Below are 21,215 nucleotides of genomic sequence, written 5' to 3' on the forward strand. Positions count from 1 at the left end.
GATTTCTATTGTAAGTATAGTCCAAACCGGTAATGAATCCTGTCAATTAAATTTAATTCAAAAGGATAGTCACAATCAAACCACAATTAACCGAGAGTATTTAGACTCCCGGATAGTCTTCCCTAGGAACTAATGCCAATAAGTGCATACAATTTTGGTTGTGAAGATCAAAGGGGATTTCGATGATTGAAAGAAAACAAAATAAAGGAAATAAAAGAACGAGACAAAATTGCAATTAATGAAGTGATAAAAGAACAAAAGAACTATGTATGTAATATAAACAAGTAATACTATAAAGTGATGGAAAAGTGGTTCAAAACATAAATGAAACCTTGACTTGGGAGTGAGGGTCCAAGGAATCCCTTCCTTACTGATGCCAGGGCATCTGGGCCAGTTTCACTGACATTTTCTTTACTGTTTTAGGGTAGTTTCATGCATTTTCTTAGTAAATAAGCAAGTTTTGGACAAAAATACACTTACAACTTAATTCAAGAAAACATTGTGAACTTTACATGATTTCATGAGAATTAGGCAGGAACTGAATGATATAATTGATGATGCATAATCTCATGACTTGGAATAGAGCTTTGATGCACTATAATTGCTTGATTTCATTACAAAGGAAGCAAGAAGGAGCCACATTAGCAGCCACGTTAATCTAATTAACGTCACCACTACCGTGGAATAGGGACAAGCTTGTAGCGTTAATGAAAAAAGTGATCGCCAATAACGCCTTCGAAGCCATTATAGCCCATGTTAGTTGCCACGTTAAGTACATTAACGTGGTAGCTAACACGTGGAGGAAAAGAAGAGCTCCAACGTTAGTGGTAAAAGTGAATGCCACTAACGTCTCATAAAGGCACATTTAGCCACGTTAAGAGTCACGTTAATCCAATTAACGTGAACTCTAACGTGGGAGGAGGAAGCAATCGTCAATGTCAGTGACACTCACTTTTGTCACTAACGTTGGACTAAGCAAGAGTGCCCACGTTAGTGGTCACGTTAAGACCACCAACGTGAAGAGTAACGTGGAGCTAAGCATGATAGGCCAACGTTAGTGACACTCACCTTTGTCACTAACGTTGGACATGGCAATCACCACCACGTTAGTTGCCACGTTAATCCAATTAACGTGAACTCTAACGTGGGAAGGAGGGGCGTTTAGAGCATTAGTGACAAAGGTAAGTGTCACTAACGCTCTCGAAGCTTAGGCATGCCCACGTTATGGGTCACGTTAGTTGTACTAACGTGAACTCTAACGTGGGGAGAAGACTCAAGAGCCAACGTTATTGAAAAAGGTGAACACCAATAAAGTTTAAGAAGGACCTAGAGGCAACGTTAGTGGTCACGTTAGTGCCACTAATGTTGAAGTTAACATGGAGCATTGTTGGGTTGGAACGTTAGTGAAAAAGGTGATCGTCACTAACGTTCTCGAACCCACATTTTCACTTAACGTTAACACCACTAACGTCCTAACTAACGTCCACCCATGCCTAACTCACACGTTTTCTACAAACAAAGGTGAGCCCACTGAAGATTGTAACTGCTTCAACTCAAGATCAAAGGCCCATATCCTAGACTTGAAGAACTGACTAGAAGATCAAGAAGAGTAGTATATATAGGAGTAGTTTTGAACTAGAAAGGAGCTTGGCAATTTGGAGAATTACACCTTGTATATTTAGTTTTCTACACTTTTAGTCACTCAAGAATGTATTCTTCTTCATAATTTTCCATTTCCAGAGCTATGAACAACTAAACCCCCTTTCATTGGGTTAGGGAGCTCTGTTGTAATTTGATGGATCAATTATAGTTTTCATTCTTCTTCCTCTTTCTTTTCTCTTGATTTACTAGAAAGCTTTCAATCTTAATTCAATTGGTTAGTTGTCTTGGAAAAGAAACTCTCCATAATTGGATCTCCTCTGAGCCTTGGAAAAGGGATGAGGAGATCATGCTAGAAATTCTTTCTCATGTTGGACCAAATTGGGGTTTGGACGGATATAGTGACATGTAATCCTCCCAATACTTTGATTTGGAAATACATGTGGTATAATCAGTGACCATACTTCATCTCTTCCCATGAGCAATTAAATCAAGGAATTGGGCAATTGTTCAAGCTTAGAGAGATTGGGTTGCCAAGGAATTGGGATCCAATCACCTAATATTGCCAAGGAGATCAATGAATGCATTGATTGTGGAAGAGATGTGAATGAACTTGATCTGGAGAATGCAACATCTCCTAAGCCCAATGAATCCCCCATTTCTGATCTTACCCATTCTTTTTACTTTTTGCCATTTACCTTTATGCTCATCTCCCCAAATCCCCATTTAAGATTTTGCAATTTACTTTCTGCACTTTACTTTCCCGCCATTTAATTTTCTGTAATTCTCAACTCAATTTCTGTTTAGCTCAACTAGCACATCTTTCCAACTAAAGAGTCTTAACCAATCAATCCTTGTGGGATTCGACCTCACTCTATTGTGAGTTTTTACTTGACGATAATTCGGTATACTTGCCGAAGGGAAATTTGTTGAGAGACAAGTTTTTGTGCATCAAGTTTATGGCGTTGTTACCGGGGATTGATTTTGTATCGACAATTATTAAGTTGGAAGATCACTAGATTGAGCATTTTTTTCATTTTCTTGTTTATTTTACCTAGTTATTTACTTTCATTTTCAGTTACTTTCCTCCCTCATCCCATCTCCCCTCTTTGTTTTCTTTTTCTTTGTGTTATCTACAATTCTGTTTACTAACCCACTAACTGTTTGATAATTTTCACCACTCACACTAACAGCCACTCTAACAAGAATAATCTCTTTATTTTATTTCTTGCTGTGTGCTCTGTTATTTATATGACAGGGAGAAGAAGCGGGGCTTCAACTTCCTTTGATTCTAAACCTGAGAGGACCTTCCTTCGATTAAGGAGGAAAATAAGAGGGAAAAGAGTTGTTGGTGCTGAGGAAGAGGAAGAGTACTTTAAAACAAACATGGAGCAGAACATGGAAAACAACCATGAAGGAGAAGCTCACAACCATGCCAGAGAAGGTCCTGTTAATCATGCTAGGCAAAAGAGAAGAGTTCTAGGCTCTTACATCAACCCAAACCCAGGAAATTGTGGAAGTAGTATCTAAAAGCCAACCATACATGCCAATAACTTTGAATTAAAACCCCAGCTCATCACCCTTGTTCAGAACAACTGTTCATTCGGAGGAAGTGCCCAAGAAGACCCCAATCAACATCTAACCACCTTCTTAAGAATATGTGACACTGTGAAGTCTAATGGTGTTCATCCGGATGTCTATAGACTGCTCTTGTTCCCTTTTTTACTCTGGGACAAAGCATCTAAATGGCTGGAATCTTTCCCAAAGGAGAGTTTGACAAATTGGGAAGATGTGGTGAACAAGTTTTTAGCAAGATTCTACCCTCCTCAAAGAATCAACAGGTTGAGAGCTGAGGTACAAACCTTCAGGCAACAAGATGGTGAAACTCTCTATGAGGCTTGGGAGAGGTTTAAGGACTTAACAAGAAGGTGCCCACCAGACATGTTCAATGAATGGGTTCAACTACATATTTTTTGTGAAGGTCTTTCCTACGAATCAAAGAAGGCCGTAGACCATTCATCAGGGGGTTTTTTAAACAAGAAGAAAACCATTGAAGAAGCCATATATGTCATTGAGACTGTAGCTGAGAATGACAACTTCTATGCTTCTGAAAGGAACAACACTTGAGGAGTGATGGAGCTGAACCACATGGATGCACTGCTGGCTCAAAATAAGATGATCTCTAAGCAATTAGCTGACCTTACCAAGAAGGTGGAGGAGAACCAAGTTGCAGCAATCACCACTTCATCACCATCTCAAAAAGGAGTGAATACAGGAGAAGAAGGTGATTGGGAACAAGCCAACGTTGGAAAGTCACCCAGACAGACCCATGATCCATACTCCAAAACTTAGAATTCTGGTTGGAGAAATCATCCTAATTTCGGGTGGGGAAATCAACAAGACCAAGGCCAAGACCAGAGACGCCACAACCACAATCCCAACAACAATGCAACTCACCAACATCCCTCACAGAGATCATATCAATACTCACCTAATCAGCCTTCTCAACATCCATATCACAACCAACATGACCACTCTCAACCTCCTAACCTCAACCCACCTTCACCAACCGAAGACAGACTCTCCAGAATTGAGACTCTACTTGAAGGCATATGTAAGGAAGTCCAAGACAACAAGGTGTTCAAGGAGCAAGTGCGAGCCAATATCAAAAACCAGGGAAACACCATCAAGAGGCTGGAATCCCAAGGGGGTATGTATCTCAATAGTTTCCCAAACCCACTGATAGTTTTCCAAGTGACACAGAGAAGAACCCAAGAGGAGAAGCAAAGAAAGTAAGATGGGAAGAATGCAAGATGTCACTCTAAGTGATGAGAGGAGTGTAGAAAAAGCAAACACACAAACAGAACACTTTCAAGACAACTCAAAGGAAAAACATGAAGAGAGAAATCAAGCACTCAATCCCACACACAGGGAGGAGCTAAGGAAAGAGGAGACTCTGAACCCATATGCACTTTTTTCCCAATGGCTAAGGGGTGGTGTAGCAAGGAGAGTTTATTCAAAGTTCCTCGACAGGTTTGCATCCCTTCATGTGAACATACCGTTCATTAAGGCTCTTTAGTAGATGCCCTCATACATCAAGTACATAAAGGAGCTGCTGGCCAAAAAGAATTCACTGAAGGATGGGCAAACAATAGTGATGAATAGGGAGTGCAGTTCTCTCATTCAAACAGAGCCACCTAGAAAAAAAAGGGACCCAAGGAGCTTTCACATCCCATGTGCTATAGGAGAAACAATGATTGATAAGGGACTCTGTGACCTGGGAGTAAGCATCAACTTAATGCCTCTATCCCTCATGAAAAAGCTTCAAATCAATGAGCTAATGTCCACGGACGTAATCATCAAATTGGATGACAAAACTCACAAACAGGCAATAGGAGTGGTGGAAAACGTGTTAGAAAAAGGTTGGGAACTACTTCCTCCCCACAGACTTTGTTATCTTGGAGATGGAAGAGAATCACATCCATCCCATCATCCTAGGGAGACCATTCTTAGCCACAGCCAGGGCGCTTATAGATGTGGAGCGAGGAGAACTAATATTAAGGATACATTATGAACAACTCATCTTCAATGTCCTCAAATCCTCACAAGAAGCAGATCATAATAACAAGGAGTCAAGGGAAGAGCACAATAAGGAACTAATGGAAGAAACAAGCACGAGAGCACAAGCACCACAACTGAGAACCCATATGGTTGACAAGCAATGTGGTCAGAAGAAACAACAGCCAAGTATAACCCAAGAGGAGATGGACCCACCAGAGTCACATGAGACAAGCGACAAAACCCTCCTAAAAGAAGGAACCACAAGGAAAAAGGTCCCAAGGGGATGGAGGAACAAGAAGATTTCTACAGAGGGTTTCTCTCCAGGAGATGAGGTGATCTCTGCTTATCTTCCACCTATCCCACCTCATCTGCCCACCATCCCATCTCAGTTGCCTCAAGTGTACACCATCAGAAAAATTTTGTCCTTAGAGCATGTGGAACTTCTTAACAAAGCCAATGGATACAGATTCACTGCAAGAGGGGAAGATTTGAAGCACTACCAACCACCCTGACAAAGGCCAACCGTCGAGCTAGCGACGCTAAAAAAAGCGCTTTGTTAGGAGGCAACCCAACCTGAGGTAGTTTCTTTTCATCATTGTCTCAATAAAGGATTCAAGTAGAATTCTCCGTATTATGAGGAGCTAAGTTTGGTGTTGCACACCAAAACCTTCCAAGGGTGAATGTGAAACTCTAAGTTTGGTGTTCAACCAAAGACTCCATCTGAAGAGTGCATTGCAACCCTTAATTGATAAAGCATCTGCTCTAACAAACAGAGAAACTACTTGACAAATGTTTAATCTCTAATGCATAGTTTGCTTTTCTAATTCATAAGTGTTTTCTTAACAAAAGCACATGAGGTTTCTACATGTATTCAATTGGTTGCATTAGGCAACAAACTAAGTTTGGTGTTCACACACCAAATTAAGTTCAGAAATTCACAAGCATACATGCATGCTAACCATTTTTCCAAGTGCTTGGGGAAACAAGCTACATCCAAACGTTTTACAGGAAGTCAATCAATCTCAGGAAAGAACCATACATCATCATCCAAGGAGGACACCAAGAGGTTGTATTGAACTATCTCTGAGTTGTAATGCTTTAATTGAAAGTATGGTTGAATATTGTTCTCAGGGACATCCATATTCTGCTTGTTCTCTCTTTAGTCACATCTAAGTGTGTTGGTCTAAGTCCCTGGCTTTCATTTTTCATCTTGCTTACATGTATGCTTGTCTCTTAGTCAATTAAAAAGAAAATGTTATGAAAAACTAGAGCGGGTTTATCTTATGAAGTGAGTTCTTAAGTTTGTGGTATGGTAATAAATTAGCTAAGTTAGTTCACCAACAAGGTATATAGGCAACTATATGTTCTGAATCACATGCTTGAAACACATCCTTTGAGACAAACCAAAAACAAGATCCTAATAAGAAAAGAGAAAGAACAACAAGAGTCTGAAAAGGACAGAAAAACAATAAGAAATGAGGCTAGGCACCAAGGGTTTGAATATTGAGGCATGTGTCTGTGGTGTTCCTGTGCAAGGGATATGCTTAGATGAATAAGCTCTCAGGGGTGCCTTGTCACTTGGTAACTTGGGTTAACTAACCTGGGATTATCAGCTGAAAGTCCACTATCAAGAGCAACCTTTGGTATAGAGCACTTAGTAACCCAAAGAGGTGCTGGACACCAAGGTCTCAAGAAAGAAAATTAACAAACCATGTGCCTGTGGTGTGCATGTCTGGGGGAAAGAGACTTGAGGGAGTAAGTCCTTAGGGGTGTTTTAACACCTAGCACCTTGAACCAACTAGTTTGGGAGTGTTGACCAAAAGCTTATCTTAAAGAGTCGCCCTCTCACAGCGCACTTAGCCTAAAAAGAATGCAATAAACCCTGGAAAAGAAGGGAGGATCAATAAATAAGAAGTCTCAAAGGATGCAATCAAGCAAGTGTTCAAGGGCATGATAAGGACCTGAACACCAGTGAAGGAATGAACCTAAGTTGCTATGCATGAAACCCCATAAACCAGGAATTTAACTTCTATAACAATGGATTGTTTATCTTGTTCTTTCATTCATTTTTCCTATGTTTCAGTACTTGCTTAGGGACAAGCAAGCTTTAAGTTTGGTGTTCTGATGCCAGGGCATCTGGGCCAGTTTCACTGACATTTTCTTTACTGTTTTAGGGTAGTTTCATGCATTTTCTTAGTAAATAAGCAAGTTTTGGACAAAAATACACTTATACCTTGATTCAAGCAAATATTGTGAACTTTACATGATTTCATGAGAATTAGGCAGGAAAGAGTAATGTGGAGCTAAGCATGATAGGCCAACATTTGTGACACTCACCTTTGTCACTAACGTTGGAGATGGTAGTCACCACCACATTAATCCAATTAACGTGAACTCTAACGTGGGAAGGAGGGGCGTTTAGAGCGTTAGTGACAAAGGTAAGTGTCACTAACGCTCTCGAAGCTTAGGCATGCCCACGTTAAGGGTCACGTTAGTTGTACTAACGTGAACTCTAACGTGGGGAGAAGACTCAAGAGCCAACATTATTGAAAAAGGTGAAGACCAATAACATTTGCAAAGGACCAAGAGGCAACGTTAGTGGTCACGTTAGTGCCACTAACATTGAAGTTAACGTGGAGCATTGTTGGGTTGGAACGTTAGTGAAAAAGGTGATCGTCACTAACGTTCTCGAACCCACATTTTCACCTAACGTTAACACCACTAACGTCCTAACTAACGGCTACCCATGCCTAACTCACACTTTTTCTACAAACAAAGGTGAGCCCACTGAAGATTGTAACTGCTTCAACTCAAGATCAAAGGCCCATATCCAAGACTTGAAGAACTGACTAGAAGATCAAGAAGAGTAGTATATATAGGAGTAGTTTTGAACTAGAAAGGAGCTTGGTAATTTGGAGAACTACACCTTGTATATTTACTTTTCTACACTTTTAGTCACTCAAGAATGTATTCTTCTTCATTATTTTCCATTTCCAGAGCTATGAACAACTAAACCCCCTTTCATTGGGTTAGGGAGCTCTGTTGTAATTTGATGGATCAATTATAGTTTTCATTCTTCTTCCTCTTTCTTTTCTCTTGATTTCCTAGAAAGCTTTCAATCTTAATTCAATTGGTTAGTTGTCTTGGAAAAGAAACTCTCCATAATTAGATCTCCTCTGAGCCTTGGAAAAGGGATGAGGAGATCATGCTAGAAATGCTTTCTCATGTTGGACCAAATTGGGGTTTGGACAGATATAGTGAAATGTAATCCTCCCAACACTTTAATTTGAAAATACATGTGGTATAATCGGTGACCATACTTCATCTCTTCCCATGAGCAATTAAATCAAGGAATTGGACAATTGTTCAAGCTTAGAGAGATTGGGTTGCCAAGGAATTAGGATCCAATCACCTAAGATTGCCAAGGAGATCAATGAATGCATTGATTGAGGAAGAGATGAGAATGAACTTGATCCGGAGAATGCAACATCTCCTAAGCCCAATGAATCCCCCATTTCTGATCTTACCCATTCTCTTTACTTTTTGCCATTTACCTTTATGCTCATTTTCCCAAATCCCCATTTAAGATTCTGCAATTTACTTTCTGTATTTACTTTCCCGCCATTTAATTTTTTGCAATTCTCAACTCAATTTCGGTTTATCTCAACTAGCACATCTTTCCAACTAAAGTTGCTTGACCAATCAATCCCTGTGGGATTCGACCTCACTCTATTGTGAGTTTTTACTTGACGATAATTCGGTATACTTGCCGAAGAGAAATTTATTGAGAGACAAGTTTTCATACATCACTTATCATAACCACAATTATGATAATTATGATGGATTAATCTCACTAAGTCAACCCTTAACATCGAAGGATAAGTTAAGTGAGCATAGTTGTTATTAATCCACAAGTCCTAACTAACTTACCAAATTAATTGGTAAAAAGCTAGCGTTAGTGGGAACAATAACAACTAACAACCCAAGAATTATCACTAAATGTTGGACATTATGGCTCTAGTAATCCATAAACTCATTTTTCCCAAGGCAAGGGATGGAATTTACCCCATAATCAAAATTGGCATTTCATCAAACATAGAGGGCATAAACATAAAACATGGCAAAATTGGTAAATTGATGAAAGCTATGAACCATAAATGATCAAAATCAATAAAAGGCAACTCAAACAAACATAAAATAAGCATCAAACACCAAATTCAACAACTAGAAATCCAAAATTGCAAAACTATATAAATTGGCAAGAGAAATTAAAGTAGAAGAAAGTGTAGAAAGAGTAGTCTAATAAAAGAGGAATTAAAGAAATACTTACAATGAAATAGCAAAATCCAAAGACAAAATTGAAGTATAAAATGCTACATTGAAACCCTAATTAAAACCCTAAGAAAGAAAACTTAAAACTAAACTACCCTAAAACTACTCCTAAAAACTCCTCTCTCAAGTATGGTAATGTATGATATGATATATAGTAGCTTCCCCCTTCAAATATACTCCAAAGCTTTCAAAAATGGGCCAAAAAGCCCCCAAAATGTGAGTCCACGTGCATTTTTAATGAAGGCATGCACTGTAACGACCCAACTTCTAGAACGTCATGATCGTATCGAAAGTAAGGCGTTACCAACCTACTTTCCTTTATTAACTATTTACTATTGAGCCTCTAGTTCGATATCGCGATCCAGTTTTAGTAAAAATACCAGAAAATTTTGTTTTTATTTATCAAATCATATAGCAAACATCACCAAATAATAATAATCACATAATTACTAATAATAATATCTGTCATACAAAAGATTTCAAATAAAACTTAGATACAAATCATATCCCTCTGTGTAAAATAAAAACTAAAGTAACAAGGGCGAGGGAATTCTATGAAAGCAACTCAATTCAAAAACTTAACTCATAAATAAGGTCTAACAATCGCCCCAGCTTCACACTGTGTCTTCGAACCTGTATCATTGAAAGGGTGGAAGATTTTGGGGTGAGAACAAACCACACGTTCTCAGTAGGGAATGAGAATGCCGTAAAAGTAATGATTAATATGCAAATAATTAACATACTCAAGAAAACTATATTTTTATCAAGACTCTTTGAAAATACTACTTTTGGTTTTACTTTAGCTAGTTAATTACCTCTTTCAAAATTATAAACTCAAAACAAATTCTAAAATATAATTGGTCACATTAACAATTTATCAGCCACAAACAGCATTGCTCAATCACTGCAACAACTAAATAAATCAGCAACATAAGTAATATAGCCGAACCAAAATTCACGGATGTCACTCCTCAATACTTTACTAAGATCACAGCTTCAACAAAAATATTCAATCAAACACACAAACAAGTCACCAAGACAAATAGTACAGTCACAAGGGAACAAGATATGCAACCCAATCGAATGTAAATGCACAAACAAGGATGATGCATGTCTAGCCCTAGTGCAGGTAATGAGCTCATTTGTCGGTTACATACCCGCTTCCGACGTTACCCGGAGTCCTCTGACCAGGTAAGGCTTCCCTGTTGGCAATGCCCCTCGCAAGAGTCCTTTGACTTGTGAGGCAAACCACTGCAAGAGTCCTTTGACTTGCATGGCGGAGCTAGTTAACTTATATCTGCCCAACACACTCACTGTAAGAGTCCTTTGACTTACAGGAGCACACACGCACTCTCACTGTAAGAGTCCTTTGACTTACAGGAGTATATGCTAGTTGTGTTTTCTCGATACCTCTGTAAGAGTCCTCTGACTTACAGAATAGCATTATAGCTAAGTATGCCAAGGAAGCGCTCTTAGTGGTCGTACCACCATCTATCTGACTACCTTCACGCAGCAGATCATCACATAAACATCTCAGGAGTTGCCATAATGCAACAAATGAATAAACACATCTCTTGGGTTGCCTCAAGCAACAAATGACCTTTCAACAGGTCCTCTGCTTTTTATTCTCTTTTATAATCATAAATACGCAAACGGGACAAAACCACGTCCTTGCCAACAATTTCATAAACTGAATACCTTTACTCAAAAGAATCAATGTAATTATCATCATAAATTATCATTCTCATTATTCATCTCCAGTTACATATTCTTATACAATATCTCCCTTTTTCTTTGTTCAATCATACTATACAAACTTCACGACTTCCACTTTTGCAACCTCTTAACTCGAACCAATTTTAAAACTATTTTCTAGTTTAATTTTCTTTCAAAAGACTCAAGAAAATCATTTATTTTAAATTCGCTAAATACTTTTCAAAACATCACCCTCTTACCAAAAGTAACCAAATAAAACTCTTTTTCAAGTTTACTAACTTCCCAAAGACTCAAAAACCATTTCTCTTTATCATTCAAATTTAAATATTATATATTCATTAAACTTCTAAAAAGTAATCCTTTATTGCAAACCCCAAGCATACCTCTCTTCATATTGAATAAATCTCAAAACATAACTTCGTTTATAAATATTTCAAACTTGAACCTAAACCTTTTCTTGGTAATTCAAATTCAAAATAATGTAATTCTTTTCTTACCTAAATAAAACTCAAATAATATAATTTTCCAAGTTCAAATCTTCTAAAATAACTTTTCAAATAAAACTTTAGAGTTTAGAAAATTTCGGCAGCACCTCCCCTAAAACTTGAACTTAGCCACCCTTACGGGTTTCCTCTTTCTCCACAAATCACCAGTCCTTTTCCCAACAATCTTCAAACAGATAATTCTCAATCAATCAGACATTCACAATTCATAATATTTAACAAATCAATCATACTCCACAATTCCAACTAATCCATCAATCCAACTCCAATTTCATCAATTCATATTTACTTTTCACATATCATGGAATCCTTTCAAAATTAAACTCAATCAACTAGTAATCCCAAAAATCAGCCTTTCATAATTCTAATTATTTTAATGTCATTTACTCTTTAGCAAAGTTACTATTTAGTTTTAAAATTCAAATTTGAAGAGAATGATTTGGTAGTCAAACTTCAATCTTTCAACCGTTCTCAAACTTAATTCTAATTAATTATAAATCAACTTTAGCAACCATCAAAGCCAATTCCAATCAATCGTTGTCAGTATCACAGCCGTTCCGTTACATCAGATAACTAAAAACAACAAGCACTTATTCTTAATAACCAGAATACAGCCACAACTTAGCCAGAATTAATCTTACCAATTAATCAATAACTCACAGCAACAGAACCAGTCACAATCACAGCCCCATTTCAACTAATTTCAACCCATCACAAGTCCATTTCACAGCCATTCCAATATACTAAAATTTCAATTCAATATCAAACAATTCAAAATAACTCACTCAAGATCAAAGCCTCAGCCAACTCATCACAAAAAAAAGTAATTCAAATTACAATTCAGAACCAGATTTCAACCAATTCAGCAATATTACATAAGATCAGAATTTCCAACAAATCCACTACCGTTACACTATATCAAATAACCAGCACATCATTCAATTCAATATAAATCCGTCAAAGACCAGAATTTCAGTCAGTTTGCAATCATCAAGCAAACCAACCAATGGCAACCAGCTCAACATAATCAAATAGCAGGATTCTCAGTAATTCCAAACAATTAGAAAATCGGTAATAGTTACAGCCTCAAATCAAAATCAATATCATCAGTTTAATCACCGTTCACAACCACATTTAATTCGAATCATAACTCAGTAAAATCACAATAGCTAACCATTCTCAAACACATTTCAAGTCATTCTTGTCAATTAAGAAATTCTTAACTATTATTAACCATTTGCACTTATCCAATAACTTTGTAGGCATTCTAAATTAAAAACGTTAAATCCCCTACCTCAGTTAGTCGAAATCCACAAAATTAAACGTGGCTCCAACTTCGTTCAAACTCGCATCAGCAACAACAGCAGCTCTAACAGTTTCCTGATGACATCAACAGTATCCCCTATGATAGTTGTAGCAGTAAACAGGGAAAATAGAGATGCAGCACTGAACAAAAATATAGGTTTCCTTAGTTAGAACAGGTGAAAGACATAGGAATAGGATAGAAGCAAAGCAAGGATCGAAGCTCACGGTCTCAAAAATGGAGGAATTTGAACCAAATCAATAGCTTCAATGGCAGCTCTGATGGTGGCAAAGGCTCCGGCAGCTGCGAGAACCAAGAGCAGAAGCAAATCCGAGCAAGCCTCCCTTCCAAACCTCCAAAAGCAACACCAGTTCCAACAAGGCTCGACGGTGGTAGCGGCCGACTTCAGTGCTGGCGACACCGGGCAGAATGGTGACGGTAAAAGCTCGGCGCGGTGGCTGGTCTTCAGCAGCGATGGCGACAACAACGATCCCAGTTTCTCCTCTTCGTGTTCTTCTCTTCCTGTAGTAATTCCCGCATCAGCATCACAAGCCCAAAGAGCAGGGAGTAGCGGAGCTCAGCCACGGTGAAGCAGGGCAGTACAACGGCGGCCAAGCATAGCCCCTCAAACACGGCAGCAGTTTCGACGAAAACGGCACCGACGACGCGAGCACGGCTGGGCACGGTGGTTGAACCCCAGCTCAGCCTGCGAGCTCTCTGTCTCCTCTCTTCCCGAGTTCCATCTCTCTGAATTTGCTATAAGTGGTGGTGGCTGGCTCTGTGACGAAGACGACGGCGGCGCAGTGAGGGCGACGGCGGCTTCTCCCCTGATCTGGTTTGTGCTCGTCTCTCCCTCTGCGAACATCCTTTCCTCGCGAAATGGCGGCAGCGTCGCGGAGCTTTGACGGCAGTGACGCGGATGGCATCTCGCGGGGCTGACGACGGCGTCCTTTTTGTCGGCGATAATGATGGCGGCGATGGCGAGGCGGGCTGGGCGTGGTGCAGCTCCGTTCACTAGGCGTGGGTGTGTGACAGAAGGGGTGTGGGCTGAATGAGTGTGGTGTCCTGAGTGTATGTGTGTGCGCCGGTGAAGCTGAGGGAGAGAGGGTGAGTCTGTACGCTTGTGATGAGGGTGATGGCGCTGAGGAGAGTGGGGGAGGGTTAGGATTTCTGATTGCAAATTTAGGGTTTCCAATTTGGGAAATTAGGGTTTCTGAGTTTGATTTGGGAATTAGGGTTAGAAATTAGGGATTTTATAAAGTAATATGGATAGATATGAATAGATATTTTGATGAAATTGAAGGGTAGAGTAATTTTAGAATCAAATATACTCTATTAAAAATATTTAAGAACATTATTTATTAACATATTGTTAAATTCAATCAATTATTTCTAATTTAAATTATAAAATAAACATATTAATCATATAATTATAAAATATAGTTCAAACTCAATACTAACCGTTCAAATTAAATGATATAACTTCTCATTATTTTTCTATCACTAGACTTTAATTTCAATTTATAAAATAACTAATTATAATAAAAATTGTGCATAAATATTAATTTTCTTAAACTTAAAGTATTTAGAAAAATTAATCTAATCATTTCTAGTAAATTAATTCCTAAGAGTTCAAATTAATAACATAACTCATTCAAAATAGAATTTTTTAAATTAAATTATACAATTCTTTCTTATTTTTCAATTACCAAAATTATAATTTCAATTATATCAAATAATCAATAAAAATCATATAAAAATTCTAATCAATTGAAGGAGACAGAGGTGTGTGAATGGGTGGGTTTGGGAGGGGAATGGTTTGAATTTGATTGGTGAGGTAGGTGGGGATCCTGTGAGGTCCACAGATCCTGAGGTGTCAAGGATTTCTCATCCCTGCACCATTTAGGCGTGTAGAACGCCCTCTTAGTGCAATCCTGGCATTTAACGCCTGACTGCTGCTTGTTTCTGGCGTTAAACGCCAGCTTACAGCCTGTTTCTGGCATTTAACGCCAGCTTGATGCTCCTTTCTGGCGTTAAACGCCAATCTGATGCTTCTTACTGGCGTTTGCTTATCCTCCAGGGTGTGCTATATTTAATGTTGTTTTTTATTTTGCTTTAATTTTTGCAGTTTTTTTTGTGACTTCACATGATCATCAACATAAAGAAAACACAAAATAACAATGGAATTTTAACATAGATAGATAAAATTGGGTTGCCTCCCAATAAGCGCTTCTTTATCGTCTTTAGCTGGACTATTACTGAGCTTTAATCCAGTCTTAGTCTTGAGCATTCTTGCTCAACATTGCGTTCAAGATAATGCTTGACTCTTTGCCCATTAACAATGATCTTTTTGTCAGAATCACTATCATGAAGCTCTACATATCCATATGGTGACACACTTGTAATCACATATGGTCCTCTCCACCGGGATTTTAATTTCCCAGGGAATAACCTAAGCCTAGAGTTGAATAGAAAAACTTTCTGCCCTGGCTCAAAGACTTTGGATGACAGCTTCTTATCATGCCATCTTTTTTGCTTTCTCTTTGTAAACTTTTGCATATTCGAAAGCATTGAGTCTGAATTCCTCTAGCTCATTTAACTGGAGCAATCGTTTTTCTCCAACTAACTTGGCATCAAGGTTTAGGAATCTGGTTGCCCAGTAAGCCTTGTGTTCCAGTTCCACTGGCAAGTGACAGGCTTTTCCATACACAAGCTGGTATGGAGAGGTCCCTATAGGAGTCTTGAATGCTGTTCTGTATGCCCACAGAGCATCATCCAAGCTTCTTGCCCAATCCCTTCTACGGTTAATCACAGTCCGTTCCAGGATTCTTTTAAGTTCTCTATTAGAGACTTTAGCTTTCTCATTTGTCTGTGGATGATATGGAGTTGCCACCCTGTGGCTGACTCCATATCGAACCATAGCAGAGTAAAGCTGTTTATTCCAGAAATGAGCGCCCCCATCACTGATTAGTACTCTAGGGGCACCAAATCTGCTGAAGATATGTTTCTGGAGAAATTTCAGCACTGTCTTAGTATCATTAGTGGGTGTTGCAATAGCTTCCACCCATTTGGATACATAATCCACTACCACCAGAATATAAGTGTTTGAGTATGATGGTGGGAAAGGCCCCATGAAGTCAATACCCTATACATCAAATAACTCAATCTCCAAGATCCTTTGTTGAGGCATGGCATAACCGTGAGGCAGATTGCCAGATCTTTGGCAACTGTCACAATTACGTACAAACTCTCGGGAGTCTTTACAGAGAGTAGGCCAGTAGAAGCCACATTGGAGGACTCTTGTGGCTGTTTGCTCACTTCCAAGATGTCCTCCATACTGTGATCCTTGGCAATGCCAGAGGATCTGCTGCGCTTTTTCTTTAGGCACACATCTACAGATTATTCCGTCTGCACATCTCTTGAAGAGATATGGTTCATTCCACAGATAGTACTTTACATCCGAGATCACTTTCTTTGATTGCTGCCTACTATACTCTTTGGGTATGAATCTCACAGCCTTGTAGTTTGCAATGTCTGCAAACCATGGTACTTCCTGGATAGCTAAGAGTTGCTCATTCGGAAAAGTTTCAGAGATCTCAGTAAGAGGGAGGGACGCCACTTCTACTAGTTCTATTCGGGACAGGTGATCTGCTACCTGGTTCTCTGTCCCTTTTCTGTCTCTTATTTTTATATCAAACTCTTGCAGAAGCAACACCCATCTTATGAGTCTCAGTTTTGAATCCTACTTTGTGAGTAGATATTTAAGAGCAGCATGGTCAGTGTACACAATCACTTTTGATCCTACTAAATAAGATCTGAACTTGTCAATGGCGTAAACCACTGCAAGTAACTCTTTTTCTGTGGTCGTGTAGTTCTTCTGTGCGTCATTTAAAACACGACTGGCATAATAAATAACGTGCAGAAGCTTGTCATGCCTTTATCCCAACACTGCACCAATGGAATGGTCACTGGCATCACACATTAGTTCAAATGGTAATGTCCAGTCTGGTGTAGAGATGACTGGTGTTGTGACCAGCTTAGCTTTCAGAGTCTCAAACGCCTGCAGACATTCCTTATCAAAGATAAATGGTGTGTCAACAGCTAGCAGATTACTCATAGGTTTTGCAATTTTTGAAAAATCTTTTATAAACCTCCTATAGAATCCTGCATGCCCCAAAAAGCTTCTGATTGCTTTAACATTGGTAGGTGGTGGTAATTTTTCAATTACCTCCACCTTAGCTTGATCCACCTCTATTCATTTGTTCAAAATTTTGTGCCCAAGGATGATTCCTTCAGTCACCATAAAGTGACATTTTTCCCAGTTTAAAACTAGGTTAGTCTCTTGGCACCTTTTTAGAACAAGTGCCAGATGGTCAAGACAGGAGCTGAATGAGTCTCCAAATACTGAGAAGTCATCCATAAAGACTTCCAAAAATTTTTCCACCATATCAGAGAAAATAGAGAGCATGCATCTCTGAAAAGTTGCAAGTGCATTGCACAGGCCAAATGGTATCCTTCTGTATGCAAATACTCCAGATGGACATGTGAATGCTGTTTTCTCTTAATCCTGGAGATCTACTGCAATCTGGTTGTAACCTGAATAGCCATCCAAAAAGCAGTAGTAATCATGACCTGCTAGTCTTTCTAGCATCTGGTCTATGAATGGTAAAGGAAAATGATCCTTTCTGGTGGCTGGTGCATGAAATTGTAAATCACACTTTTCACAATTCGTACCACTGGGTCGTCCAAGTAACACCTTACGTGAGTAAGGGTCGATCCCATGGAGATTGTTGGCTTGAAGCAAGCTATGGTTATCTTGTGACTCTTAGTCAGGATATTAATTATAATTATCAGTTGACTTGCAAATGAACAAGAGAGCATGGATTAAATGATACTTGTTATCCAATAATGGAGAATATGTTGGAGTTTTGGAAATGCTTTGTCTTCTGAATCTCTGCTTTCCTCATGTCTTCTTCTTCATCCACGCAAGGTTCCTCCTATGGCAAGCTGTGTGTTGGTGGATCACTGTTGTCATTGGCTACCATCCGTCCTCTCAGTGAAAATGGTCCAGGTGTGCTGTCACCGCACGGCTAATCATCTGTCGGTTCTAACTCATGCTGGAATAGGATCCATTGATCCTTTTGCGTCTGTCACTACGCCCAACCCTTGTGAGTTTGAAGCTCGTCACAGTCATTCAATCCCTTAATCCTACTCGGAATACCACAGACAAGATTTAGACTTTCCGGATTCTCAAGAATGCTGCCAACGAATTCTAGCTTATACCACGAAAATTTTGATTAAGGAATCCAAGAGATACTCATTCAATCTAATATAGAACGAAGGTGGTTGTCAAGCACGTGTTCATAGATTGAGAATGATGATGAGTGTCATGGATCATCACATTCGTCATATTGAAGTGCAAATGATTATCTTAGATAGAAACATGCGTGTTTGAATAGAAAACAGAAATAATTGCATTAATCCATCGAGACACAGCAGAGCTCCTCACCCCCAACAATGGAGTTTAGAGACTCATGCCGTCAAAGAGTACAAAGTTCAGATCTAAAAATGTCATCAGATGCAAAATAAATCTCTAAAAGTTGTTTAAATACTAAACTAGTAACCTAGGTTTACAGAAAATGAGTAAACTAAGATAGATAGTGCAGAAATCCACTTCTGGGGCCCACTTGGTGTGTGCTGGGGCTGAGACTTGAGCTTTTCACGTGCCTGGGCTATTTCTGGAGTTAAACGTCAGGTTGTAACCTGTTTTGGGCGTTTAACTCCAACTTGTAACCTGTTTCTAGCGTTTAACGCCAGAATGGAACATAGAACTGGCGTTAAACGCCAGTTTACGTCATTTATCTTCGAGAAAAGTATGGACTATTATATATTACTGGAAAGCCCTGGATGTCTACTTTCCAACGCAATTAAGAGCGCACCAACTGAACTCTTGTAGCTTCCGAAATTCTATTTCGAGTGCAGGGAAGTCAGAATCCAACAGCATCAGCAGTCCTTTTTCAGCCTGAATCAGATTTTTGCTCAGATCCCTCAATTACAGCCAGAAAATACCTGAAATCATAGAAAAACACACAAACTCATAGTAAATTCCAGAAATATAAATTTTGCATGAAAACTAATAAAAACATACTAAGAAGTATCTAGAACCTACTAAAAACTACCTAAAAATAATGCCAAAAAGCGTATAAATTATCCGCTCATCACAACACCAAACTTAAATTGTTGCTTGTCCCCAAGCAACTGAAAATCAAATAGGATAAAAAGAAGAGAATATACTATAAATTCCAAAATATCAATGAAGTTTAGTTCTAATTAGATGAGCGGAACTAGTAGCTTTTTGCTTCTGAACAGTTTTGGCATCTCACTTTATCCTTTGAAGTTTAGAATGATTGGCATCTATAGGAACTCAGAATTTAGATAGTGTTATTGGTTCTCCTAGTTTAGTATGTTGATTCTTGAACACAGCTACTTTATGAGTCTTGGCTGTGTCCCTAAAGCATTTTGTTTTCCAGTATTACCACTGGATACATAGATGCCACAGACACATAACTAGGTGAACCTTTTTAGATTGTGACTTAGCTTTGCTAAAGTCCCCAATTAGAGGTGTCCAGAGTTCTTAAGCACACTCTTTTGCTTTGGATCATGACTTTAACCACTCAGTCTCCAAGCTTTTCACTTGGACCTGCATGCCACAAGCACATGGTTAGGGACAGCTTGATTTAGCCGCTTAAGCCTGGATTTATTTCCTTGGGCCCTCCTATCCATTGATGCTCAAAGCCTTGGATCCTTTTTACCCTTGCCTTTTGGTTTTAAGGGCTATTGGCTTTTTCTGCTTGCTTTTTCTTTTTCTTTTGTATTTATTTATTTTTTTGCCATTTTTTTCCGTAAGCTTTTGTTATTCACTACTTTTTCTTACTTCAAGAATCAATTTTATGATTTTTCAGATTATCAATAACAGTTCTCTTGTTCGTCATTCTTTCAAGAGCCAACAATTTTAACATTCATAAACAACAAGATCAAAAATATGCACTATTTAAACATTCATTCAGAAAACAAAAAGTATTCTCACCACATCAATATAATTAAACTAATTTCAAGGATGAATTCGAAACTCATGTGCTTCTTGTTCTTTTGTATTAAAAACATTTTTCATTTAACAAAGGTGAAGGATTCATGGAATTATTCATAACCTTAAGACATAGACACTAGACACTAATGGTCATGTAATAAAGACACAAACATAGACAAACATGAAGCTCAAAAAACCGAAAAACAGAAAAATAAGAGCAAGGAGATTAAGGAATGAGTCCACCTTAGTGAGGGTGGCGTCTTCCTCTTGAAGAACCAAAGGTGCTCTTGATCTCCTTTATGTCTCTTCCTTGCCTCTGTTGCTTGATCCCTAGTGATTTTGGTGCTCCTATCCTTAGTTGCTTCCAATAATTGTGTGGAGGAAAATGTATCCTCTGAGGTATCTCAGGGATTTCTTGATGAGAGAAATCCTCATGCTCTTGTTGAAGTCCATGAGTGGGCTCTCTTGATGTGCAGTCAAATGCTTTACTACTGAGCTATGGACCCTTGAGATGAATCTCTCCATCTTCCATGACTCGGAGAAGGAAGCTTTTGTCTTCCCTTTCCTCTTTCTATAGGTTTCTCTGGCCTTAGGTGCCATAAATGGTTATGGAAAAACAAAAAGCTATGCTTCTACCACACCAAACTTAGAATGTTGCTCGCCTTCGAGCAAAAGAAGAAAGAATAAAAGAAGAAGATATGGAGAAGAGGGAGAGAGGTGTGGGTTTCGGCCAAGGGGGAGAAGAGGGGGAAGTGTTGTGTGAGAATGAAGAAGAGAAAAGTGGGGTAGGTGGGGATCCTGTGGCATCCACATATCCTGAGGTGATTCTGTGGGGCCCACAGATCTTGAGGTGTCAAGGATTTCTCATCCCTGCACCTTTTAGGCGTGTAAAACGCCCTCTGTATGCAATCCTGGGGTTTAATGCGAGACTACAGCTTGTTTCTCACATTAAACACCCAAATGTAGCCTGTTTCTGGCGTTTAACGCCAGCCTGATGCTTGTTTCTAGTGTTAAACGCCAGCTTGGTGCTTGTTTCTGGCGTTAAACGCCAGACAGATGCTTGTTTCTAGCGTTTAAACGCCAGACAGCTCTTCCTCCAAGGTGTGCTATTTTT

At 38.9% G+C, this 21,215-nt stretch overlaps 1 long non-coding RNA gene across 1 annotated transcript; it reads right to left on the reverse strand.

The window, feature by feature from the left end:
- Positions 1-9,921: 9,921 nt before the first annotated feature.
- LOC110275315 (uncharacterized) lies at positions 9,922-14,239 on the reverse strand. The gene is made up of 3 exons (XR_002367746.2): positions 13,242-14,239; positions 13,006-13,157; positions 9,922-10,125 (listed from the first exon to the last, which is right to left on the reverse strand). It is a non-coding gene; the product is annotated as an uncharacterized LOC110275315 (long non-coding RNA).
- Positions 14,240-21,215: the final 6,976 nt, after the last annotated feature.

The sequence above is a fragment of the Arachis duranensis genome, chromosome 9 (assembly GCF_000817695.3).
Source record: "Arachis duranensis cultivar V14167 chromosome 9, aradu.V14167.gnm2.J7QH, whole genome shotgun sequence".
Classification (NCBI taxonomy): Eukaryota; Viridiplantae; Streptophyta; class Magnoliopsida; order Fabales; family Fabaceae; genus Arachis; species Arachis duranensis.